Source organism: Triticum urartu, chromosome 7A (genome assembly GCF_056163025.1).
Source record: "Triticum urartu cultivar PI428250 chromosome 7A, HENAU_Tu73, whole genome shotgun sequence".
NCBI lineage: Eukaryota > Viridiplantae > Streptophyta > Magnoliopsida > Poales > Poaceae > Triticum > Triticum urartu.
This window is the reverse complement of record NC_141879.1, coordinates 218,839,014-218,848,600: the sequence shown is the minus strand read 5'-3', so window position 1 is coordinate 218,848,600 and position 9,587 is coordinate 218,839,014. Positions and strand designations below refer to the sequence as shown.

The following is a 9,587-nucleotide window of genomic DNA, read 5'->3' as shown; positions in this document are numbered from 1 at the left end:
TGGGAACAATACAATACGTGTCATTTCCCTTTCTGTCACTGGGATCGAGCACCACAAGATTGAACCCAAAGCTAAGCACTTCTCCTTTTGCAAGAAAGATCAATCTAGTAGGCCAAACCAAAATGATAACTCGAAGAGACTTGCAAATATATCAAATCATGCATATAAGAATTCGGAGAAAAATCAAATAATATTCATAGATAATCAAGTTCATAAACCCACAATTCATCGGATCTCGGCAAACACACCGCAAAAAGAGTTACATCGAATAGATCTCCAAGAAGATCGAGGAGAACTTTGTATTGAGATCCAAAGAGAGAGAAGAAGCCATCTAGCTAATAACTATGGACCTGAAGGTCTGTGGTAAACTACTCACACATCATTGGAGAGGCTATGGTGTTGATGTAGAAGCCCTCCGTGATCGAATCCCCCTCCGGAAGATCGCCGGAAAAGGCCCCAAGATGGGATCTCACGGGTACAGAAGGTTGCGACGATGGAAAAGGTGTTTCGTGGCTCTCCCCAAATGTTTCAGGGTATAAGAGTATATATAGGCGAAAGAAGTTGGCCGGTGGAGCTGCGAGGGGCCCATGAGGGTAGGGGCGCGCTTGGCCTCCCTGGGCGCGCCCTCCTACCTCGTGGCCGCCTCGCTGCTTCCTTGACGTCCACTCCAAGTCTCCTGGATCACGTTTGTTCCAAAAACGATCCTTGCGAAGGTTTCATTCCGTTTGGATTCCGTTTGATATTCCTTTTCTGCGAAACACTAAAATAGGCAAAAAAACAGCAATTTGCACTGGGCTTTCGGTTAAGAGGTTAGTTTCAAAAATAATATAGAAAGGTATATTAAAGCCCATTAAACATCCAAAACAGATAATATAATAGCATGGAACAATCAAAAATTATAGATACGTTGGAGATGTATCATAGAACAACACCTATAGCATAATCACTAGCATCGCACATAATTTCAAAGGGTAAATTCCAATCAGGAGGTTGAACAATAGGTGTAGAAATCAAGGCTTTCTTAAGTATTTCAAATGCTTCTACACAATCATCATCAAAGACAAAAGGAACATCTTTTTGTAAAAGATTAGTCAGAGGCCTAGAAATTTTTGAGAAGTCTTCAATGAACCTCCTATAAAACTGGCATGACCAAGGAAACTTCTTATACCTTTATTGTGCTTAGGACATGGCATATTTTCAATACCATCAACTTTAGCTTTATCAACTTCAATACCTCTTTCAGAATTTTTTTGCCCCAATACAATACCTTCATTATCCATAAAGTGGAACTTCTTCCAGTTCCAGACAAGATTTGTTTCCTCACATCTCTGCAAAACTCGATCAAGATTGCTTAAGCAATCATCAAAAGAAGTTCCATATATGGAAAAACCATCCATGAAAACCTCAACAATTTTTTCACAGAAGTCAGAGAATATAGCAGTCATACATCTTTGAAAGGTAGCAGGTGCATTACATAAACCAAAAGGCATACGTCTATAAGCAAAGGTACCAAAAGGGCAAGTAAAGGTGGTCTTTTCTTGATCCTCTTTTGACACAGGTATTTGAGAGAAACCAGAATAACCATCTAGAAAGCAAACATGTGTATGTTTGGATAATCTTTCTAGCATTTGATCAATAAAAGTAAAGGGTAATGATCCTTTTTAGTAGCTTTATTTAGTTTGCGGAAATCAATTACCATTCTATAACCTGTAACAATTCTTTGTGGGATCAATTCATCTTTATCATTAGGAACAACAGTAATACCTCCTTTCTTAGGGACACAATGGACATGACTTACCCACTGACTATCAGCAATAGGATAAATTATACCTGCCTCGAAAAGCTTTAGTATTTCTTTTCTTACCACTTCTTTCATCTTAGGATTTAACCGTTGTTGGTGATCAACAACCGGTTTAGCGTCTTTTTCAAATTTTCTTTTGTGCTGGCATAGCGTGGTTCTAATGCCCTTAAGATCATCAAGAGTATATCCAATAGCAGCACGGTGCTTCTTCAGAGTTTTCAATAATTTCTCTTCTTCTTGCTCTGAAAGGTTAGCACTAATAATAACATGATATATCTTATTTTCATCAAGATAAGCATATTTAAGAGTATCAGGCAATGGTTTAAGCTCAAACACGGGATCACCCTTGGGTGGAGGAGGATCCCCTAGAATTTTGACAAGCAAGTTGTGTTTCAAAATAGGTCCCTGTTTAAAGAATACTTCACCTATTTCCCTTCTTTCATTTATAAACATATAATTTTCATGGTCTAGCAAATATTGTTCTAAAGGATCATTAGGAGGCACGGCAATAGAAGCAAGACCAATAATTTCATCTTTACTAGGCAATTCTTTATCATGGGGTTGTCTATGAAATTTAGAAAAATTAAAATCATGTGACATATCCCCTAAACCAACAGAAACAATATCCTTTTTGCAGTCTATCTTAGCATTAACAATATTCAAGAAGGGTCTACCAAATATAATGGGACAAAAATTATCTTGTGGGGAAGAAAGAACAAGAAAATCAGTAGGATATTTAATTTTCCCACACAAGACTTCAACATCTCTAACAATTCCAACCGGTGAGATAGTATCTCTATTAGCAAGCTTAATAGTAACATTAATATATTCTATCTCAGCAGGTGCAATATCATGCATAATTTCTTCATATAAGGTATACGGTATTGCACTAACACTAGCACCCATATCACATAAGCCATGATAACAATGATCTCCTATTTTAACAGAAACAACAGGTATGCCAACAACATGTCTATGTTTATCTTTAGTATCGAGTTTAGCAATTCTAGCAGCTTCATCATAGAAGTAAATAACATGCCCATCAATATTATCAACCAAGAGATCTTTAACCATAAAAATAGTAGGTTCAACTTTAATTTGCTCAGAGGGTTTGGGTGTTCTAATATTACTTTTGTTGACCAAAGTTGAAGCTTTAGCATGATCCTTTATTCTATTAGGGAAAGGTGGTTTCTCAATATAAGCGGTAGGAACAATAGGATCTACATTATAAGTGATAGTCTTTTCTTCAACTTTAATAGGTTCAAATACTTTTACTTCAACGGGAGGATGATATTTAAAGCACTTCTCCTTAGGGAGATCAACATGAGTAGCAAAGGATTCACCAGAAAAAAGCTACTATCTCAGAGCCAAGTCCATATTTAGTGCTAAATTCACGAAAAGCATCAGTATCCATAAAAGATTTAACACAATCAAACTTAGGTGTTATACCTGACTCCTTACCTTCGTCGAGTTCCTAATCTTCAGAGTTGCGTTTAATTATTTCCAATAAATCCCATCTGAATTCAATAGTCTTCATCATAAAAGAACCAGTACAAGAAGTATCGAGCATGGAGCGATAATTGAGAGAAAATCGAGCATAAATTTTTTGAATAATAATTTTTCTTGAGAGCTCATGATTGGGGCATGAATATACCATTGACTTAAGCCTCCCCCAATCTTGAGCGATGCTTTCTCCTTCGCGAGGCCAAAAATTATATATATAATTACGGTCGCGATGAACCAGATGCATAGGACAAAACTTCTGATGAAATTCCAATTTCAATCTGTTGTAGTTCCATGATCCAATATCATCTCATAGCCTAACAATGTCAATTCCTTTCCCTTCAAAGATAAAGGTAAGACATTCTTCTTGATAACATCCTTGGGCATACCTGCAAGCTTAAATAATCCACAAACTTCATCCACATAGATTAGGTGCAAATCGGGATGCAATGTTCCATCTCCTGTAAAAGGATTAGCTAGGAGTTTCTCTATCATACCCGAAGGAATTTCAAAGTAAACATTTTCAGTAGGTTCAGTAGGTTGAGGAGCAACTCTTTTCTCTACTGGTCGGGGTGAAGATACCCCGAACAAGCCCCTCAAAGGATTACTTTCCATAGTAACAAGCGATAGTAAATTTCAGCACACTATGTAGATTTTTCCTTACCAAATTCCACCTACCAAAGGAGCTTCACTCCCCGGCAACGGCGCCAGAAAAGAGTATTGATGACCCACAAGTATAGGGGATCTATCATAGTCCTTTCGATAAGTAAGAGTGTCGAACCCAACGAGGAGCAGAAGGAAATGACAAGTAGTTTTCAGTAAGGTATTCTCTGCAAGCACTGAAATTATCAGTAATAGATAGTTTTGTGATAAGGTAATTCGTAACGGGTAACAAGTAACAAAAGTAAACAAGGTGCAGCAAGGTGGCCCAATCCTTTTTGTAGCAAAGGACAAGCCTGGACAAACTCTTATATAAAGGAAAGCGCTCCCGAGGACACATGGGAATTATCATCAAGCTAGTTTTGATCACGCTCATATGATTCACGTTCGTTACTTTGATAATTTGATATGTGGGTGTACCGGTGCTTGGGTACTACCCTTCCTTGGACAAGCATCCCACTTATGATTAACCCCTCTTACAAGCATCCGCAACTACAAAAGAAGTATTAAGGTAAAGCTAACCATAGCATGAAACATATGGATCCAAATCAGCCCCTTACAAAGCAACGCATAAACTAGGGATTAAGCTTCTGTCACTCTAGCAACCCATCATCTACTTATTACTTCCCAATGCCTCCCCCTAGGCCCAAATAATGGTGAAGTGTCATGTAGTCGATGTTCACATAACACCACTAGAGGAAAGACAACATACATCTCATCAAAATATCGAACGAATACCAAATTCACATGACTACTTATAGCAAGACTTCTCCCATGTCCTTAGGAACAAACGTAACTACTCACAAATCATATTCATGTTCATAATCAGAGGGGTATTAATATGCATAAAGGATCTAAACATATGATTTGCCACCAAATAAACCAACAAGCATCAGCTACAAGGAGTAATCAACACTACTAGCAACCCACAGGTACCAATCTGAGGTTTTGAGACAAAGATTGGATACAAGAGATAAACTAGGGTTTGAGATGAGATGGCGCTGGTGAAGATGTTGATGGAGATTGACCCCCTCCCGATGAGAGGATCGATGGTGATGAAGATGGTGATGATTTCCCCCTCCCGGAGGGATGTTTCCCCGGCAGAACAGCTCCGTCGGAGCCCTATATTGGTTTCGCCAGGCTCCGCCTCGAGACGGTGGCGCTTCGTCCCGAAAGCTTCCTTCTGATTTTTTCCAGGGCAAAAGACTTCATATAGCAAAAGATGGGCACCAGAGGCCTGCCAGGGGGCCCACAAGGCAGGGGGCGCGCCCCCACCCTCGAGGGTGCTTTCTTCGCCCAATATTTTTTATATATTCCAAAATTGACTTCCGTGGAGTTTCAGGACTTTTGGAGTTGTGCAGAATAGGTCTCTAAAATTTGCTCCTTTTCCAGCCCAGAATTCCAGCTGCTGGCATTCTCCCTCCTCGTGCAAACCCTGTAAAATAAGAGAGAATAGGCATAAGTATTGTGACATAATGTGTAATAACAGCCCATAATGCAATAAATATCGATATAAAAGCATGATGCAAAATGGACGTATCACTGAGGTCGAGGGATAGTTTCGTCAGCACGACAGCGTGATGACAGTAATGATGAAGTTACCGACGCAGGGCTTCACCTAAGCACTACACCGATATGACCGAGGTGGAATTCTGTGGAGGGGGCATCGCACACGGCTAAAAAATCAACTTGTGTGTCTATGGGGTGCCCCCTTCCCCCGTATATAAAGGAGTGGAGGAGGGAAGGGCCGGCTCTCATAGGATGCGCCCAAGGGGGGGAGTCCTACTCCCAGTAGGAGTAGGTTTCCCCCTTCCTAGTAGGAGTAGGAGAAGAAGGAAGAGGGAGAGAGAGGGAAGGAAAGGGGGGGCCGACCCCCCCACCCAATTCAGATTGGGCTTGGGGGGGGGCGCCCTCCACCAGGACGCCTCCTCCTCTCTCCCACTAAGGCCCAATAAGGCCCATTGACTCCCCGAGGGGTTCCGGTAACCCCCCGGTACTCCGGTAAATGCCCGAACTCATATGGAACCATTCCGATGTCCAAACATAGCCTTCCAATATATCGATCTTTACGTCTCGACCATTTCGAGACTCCTCGTCATGTCCGTGATCACACCGGGACTCTGAACTACCTTCGGTACATCAAAACACATAAACTCATAATACTGATCGTCGTCGAATGTTAAGCGCGTGGACCCTACGGGTTCGAGAACTATGTAGGCATGACCGAGACTCACTTCCGGTCAACAATCAATAGCGGAACCTAGATGCTCATATTGGTTCCTACATATCCTACGAAGATCTTTATTGGTCAAACCGCATAACAACATACGTTGTTCCCTTTGTCATCGGTATGTTACTTGCTCGAGATTCGATCGTCGGTATCTCAATACCTAGTTCAATCTCGTTACCGGCAAATCTCTTTACTCGTTCTGTAATGCAACATCTCGCAACTAACTCATTAGTCACATTGCTTGCAAGGCTTATAGTGATGTGCATTACCGAGAGGGTCCAGAGATACCTCTCCGACAATCGAAGTGAAAAATCCTAATCTTGATCTATGCCAACTAAAAAAAGCACCATCGGAGACACATGTAGAGCATCTTTAGTTACGTTGTGATGTTTGATTGCACACTAAGTGTTCCTCTGGTATTCGGGAGTTGCATAATCTCATAGTCATAGGAACATGTATAAGTTATGGAGAAAGCAATAGCAATAAACTAAACAATCATAGTCCTAAGCTAACGGATGGGTCAAGTCAATCACATCATTCTCTAATGATGTGATCCCTTACATCAAATGACAACTCATGTCTATGGTTAGGAAACTGAACCATCTTTGATTAACGAGCTAGTCAAGTAGAGGCATACTAGTGACACTCTGGTTATCTATGTATTCACACATGTACTAAGTTTCCGGTTAATACAATTCTAGCGTGAATAATAAACATTTATCATGATATAAGGAAATATAAATAACAACTTTATTATTGCCTCTAGGGCATATTTCCTTCAGATTCTTCCTGGGAGATGCATCAATTTCTATACAACGTACATCAGAAAATGTGTGTGTCTCTCAATTTTAACCACAACCTATAAAGGTCATACCAGTACGCCATGCCACGTCTAAATAGAGTTCATTAACATTCTTCTAAAATTCAAAACCACTAAGTTCTAAGTATACTTGTTTGAATTTTCCCACATAGATATCTAAGTTTTCCTAACATTCTTGCATAGTACCTAACTAGATACTAAAGAACTTAAATATGGTCTTTCTATCAATTGTTTGGGTATTTTTTAATGTAATTGTAGTTCAAATTTGAATTCTAACAGTTATATACCTAGAAATAAATTTAATAACATAAAAATAGCATATGAAAGAAACACATGGAAGGCAAAGGCCGCAACGACCGTCCCGAGCAGCACGGCGACCCTGGGAGCCATCAAACTCACAGCCTCGCGAGATGCTCTGAGCCCAAGATTTTGTGCTGCAGTGGAGCCATGGAATGCAATTGAGGGACGATTGTTGTGGGCTTTATATCAACACAAGCTGCTACAGGTTGCTGGCATGGGGTGCTGAAAGCAACTCTAGCAGACCCAGCATCCCGCTGGCCAGCAAAACGCGTTTGCAGTTCACGCAAAACCCCTTTTGTGGGCCAGTTTGGACGGCCACAGATGTAGACCCCTCAAAAGGATCCGTAAAAAGCATATTCGCGGAATATGCTTTTTTTACGGGTCTGCTCTTTGCGCCGCATCTCATCGGCCCGCAACTATCAAATTCAACATAATACAACAATCGAAAGTAAAACTAAATTATTCAAATCAAACATAATACAATAATCATCCACATTACAAATAATTATTCAAATCATCATAGCAAACTTAAATAATGCAATACAAAACTTGTCATAAATACAAATACAAATGAATACAAAAATGAGTCACTGACCAGCCCTTTGCCAATGGTGCTCAATGAGATCCTCCTGAAGTTGAAAGTGGGTGTTTGTATTTTCAATCTCCTTGTATGTTTGAAGAAAAGCTCTAATGCGGTTAGGGTCTCTAGCTGGTTTGACACGACTACCCACATTGTCATAGAAGAATTCCAAGTTCATCCCTCTCTCATCTTCAAGAATCATATTGTGTAGGATAACACAACATGTCATAATATTTTTCAAGGTTTTCTTATCCCAAAAACGAGCAGGACCACAGACAATGGCAAACCTAGATTGCAAAACACCGAATGCTTTTTCAATGTCTTTTCGGGCTGCCTCTTGCACCCTTGCAAATTCACATTGCTTTTTAGTTTTTGGTTCTTTGATGCTTTTGACAAATGTGCATCAAGGAGGGTATATACCATCTTCAAGATAGTACCCCTTTGTGTATTCATGCCCATTGATAGTGTAGTTGCAAGCAGGAGCATCACCACTAGCAAGCTTAGCAAACAAATGAGACCGTTGCAACACATTGATATCATTGAGAGTGCCCGGCATAGCAAAAAAGCAATGCCAAATCCATAAATCCTCGGATGCTACGGCCTCTAGCACAATTGTTGCATCATGAGACTTGCCACAATACATTCCTTGCCATGTCTTGGGGCAATTTTTCCAAGTCCAATGCATACAATCAATGCTACCTAGCATGCCAGGTCAACATCTCCTCTCTTTAGTTGCCATCAATTTCTTTGTGTCATCTTCGTTGGGTGCCCGAAAATACTCAGGACCAAAGACACGTATGATCACCTTTGCAAATCTACACACAGACTCAATTGTAGTATCTTCACCAATGCGAAGGTACTCATCGGCATAGACAGCCGGAACACCATATGCAATCACCGGCATTGTCGCGGAGATTTTTTGATATGCACTAAATCCCTTTAAGCCCACAGCATTTCTTCTTTGAGTAAAATACCGGCAATTTGCCTCGCAAGCTTGAACAATTTTGATAAAGAGGGATCGGCGCATTCGGTACCTTCTCCGGAAGAGGTGCGGTGGATATGTAGGATTCTCCGCGAAGTAGTCTTACATCAACATCTCGTTCCCAAGATGACGATTCCGGGGAATGCAAAACCGCCCGACAGTCGATCCTCGCCTCCTCTTCCGGTTCTCGTCTTCGTGCTCCTTCACGTCAAGTGCCATGACCAATGTTTGCTGTGGAAAGTTCGCAAGCATGGTCTCAACATCCGAGTCATCCGAATCGGATGAATCGGGGAGCAAGAACTTCTCGCACGGACTCAACTCCATCTACATGCGCACCGGCGCGTCAAATTAACTACACCGCTCACAAAAATCACAAGAAAAACACACTAACCGGTGGCGAACGCGGGCGGGTGATCCCGGGCGGCGACGAAGAGGCGGGCCCGACGGTGGTCGATCCCCGACGGCGGCAGCGATGAGGGCGGCTCTTCTCGCCGGATCCGGGGGGTCGGTGCAGCGTCTCGGCGCGGGAGGGTGTGGGGCGACCTCGCGGACCAATTCCGCCCGCAGATTTGGCCGGAATCGCCGGCGGCGGGCGGTCGGAAGCAAGGGCGGTTGGCGGTGGAAGGAGGGGGGAAAGCGCGCGGGCTGAAATGTCCCTCCCGCTAACTGCTTCTGTGTGATGCGGGACACCACAGCCGCGAGGGGGAAACC

General features: G+C 41.9%; 1 pseudogene; it reads right to left on the bottom strand.

The window, feature by feature from the left end:
* Positions 1 to 7,901: 7,901 nt before the first annotated feature.
* Positions 7,902 to 9,200, bottom strand: LOC147959087 (uncharacterized; annotated as a pseudogene).
* Between the last annotated feature and the right edge of the window lie 387 nt (positions 9,201 to 9,587).